At 32.9% G+C, this 2,094-nt stretch overlaps 1 pseudogene; it reads left to right on the top strand.

Moving 5' to 3' along the window:
• Positions 1-1,403: 1,403 nt before the first annotated feature.
• LOC123784339 (large ribosomal subunit protein uL24 pseudogene) lies at positions 1,404-1,844 on the top strand (annotated as a pseudogene).
• The last annotated feature ends 250 nt before the right edge of the window (positions 1,845-2,094 follow it).

Here is a 2,094-nt window from a genome sequence, read left to right as displayed (position 1 = left end):
TGAGAAAATGTATCATGAAGGCATAAGGACTAAAGACATAAGAAAATATAGTCATTAGTCAATAAATTAGAGTCAATTAATCAATATTCCAGGAAATATCAAGCACCAATAATGCAAGAATATATGATCTTTTCTATTTTTACCCTCTGATTTACCACTGCTGCTTTCAGGCAGGCTTAATCCCTCTCCACAGTCCTTCAGAATAAATAAGATTTAAGAGCTCAGTGGGGAACAATAGGAAACCAAGTAAGTCCTGCTCTCAACAAAGCACATGGCCCATCAGTTCCTCATCCTCTTCAAGTGGCTCAGAAGCACAGTTCAGATATGAAGCTGTATTTTATGAATTCCTGGGACTTACCTCACCTCCCCATGGAATGCAGTTGTCAGTGTTCCTGAGAAGGCCTGTTTTAAGGTAAAACATGAAAAGTAGCTGGGCTGAAATCAATCTTGGCCTAGAGAAAAATAAATATCATAATTAACATTAATATCTTATAATATTAACATTAATATCTTGTAATATTAACAATATTAAAAATAATAACAACTACTGTTATCAAGTTACAAGCATCTGAAGTTTATTTCAGTTGCAGAAAATAGAATATTTTAGAAATAAATGAATTTACGGTTTTAGGGAAGTAGTTTATAAAGAAAAAGATGCACAAGAAACTACTTGGAAATGAAATTAAAAAAATAAATAACAGTGTCAGCATAGTCTCATTATAGTCAAGGTTTCACAGGTGAAATATTCCAAAAAGAAGATAAGAAATAGTAAATTAGTCACGCAAATGTATACAATTATTAATAAAATATATTTTAACATATACATACACAAATATATCAAGATAATTTAGGCAGCCTCCCTTTAGCACTTCAACAAAGCAATAAATTATTAATATATCCAATCTTTCTCTCTGTTTTTCTCTCCATCTCTCTTCTCTCTCCCTCTCTCTAAGTAATACAATTCACTGCTTCCGTTGTTGAGAATTTTTTTAAAAATATTATTTCTGTATTTAATATCTGTCCTCCCATTTTTTTGTAAATAATTTCTTCTAATTAAATCAACATGAATGTGTACTGCTACTATCTTCTCATTAAACATTACTTGCTGTTTTAAGATGTATGGACTGCAATCAAAAATACAAAAAATGTTCAATATAATTATTACCACTCACTAGTATGGATAAAATTAAAAAGATGGACCATACCAACTGTTGGAGGAAATGTAGAAGAATAAAATTCTGGTACTTTGAAAAGTTTAACAAAATCAAATTACCCCTTAGAGACTCGGCAAAAAAAGAAAGAAAAGAGAAAATCGGAAATGTAAGAGGGGATAGATATTACCATGGACCTTACAGACATTAAAAGGATAAAGTGAGCTCTTCCCTTTTGCGGCCATCACTGAAGTGCCAGCAGCCAAAATGAAGTTCAGTCCCTTTGTGACTTCTAACAGAGAAAGAACTGTAAAAGACATTTAAGTCTTCCCACATTCGCAGGAAGATTGTCTTCCTTTCTTTCCAAAGAGCTGAGATAGAAGTACAATGTTTGATCCATGCCCACACGAAAGGATGATGAAGTAGACTGTGTGAGGACACTACAAACGTCAGCAAATTGGCAAAGAAGTCGAGGTTTACAGGAAGAAATACATCATCTACACTGAACAGGTGCAGCAAGAGAAGGTGGATGGCATGACTGTCCACGTGGACATTCACCCTAGCAAGGTGGTTATCACTAGACTAAAACCGGACAAAGACTTCAAAATGATCCTTGAACATGAAACATCTGGCAAAGTAGGAAAGGAAAAGGGAAAATGTAAGGAAGTAACAATTGAGGAGATGCAGGAATAAAGTAATCTTATATATGACTTTAAATAAAAACTGTAAAAATGAAAAAAAAGGATAAAATGAAAAATACCTTTTATGAACACCTTTTTGCAAGTAAGTTCAATAACTTGAATAGAACAGACAATTCCTAGTAAACACAGCTCACCAAACTTAAAGAAAATAGAATGTCTGAATAGCTATATATTAAAAAAAAGAAGTCATAATCAAGTTATTCCCACAAAGAAAATATCAGGCCCAGATGGTTATAAACTGT

This window comes from Ursus americanus, chromosome 4, assembly GCF_024610735.1.
Source record: "Ursus americanus isolate L20-20 chromosome 4, mUrsAme1.1.p, whole genome shotgun sequence".
Classification (NCBI taxonomy): Eukaryota; Metazoa; Chordata; class Mammalia; order Carnivora; family Ursidae; genus Ursus; species Ursus americanus.
This window is presented reverse-complemented; position numbering and strand designations above follow the sequence as displayed.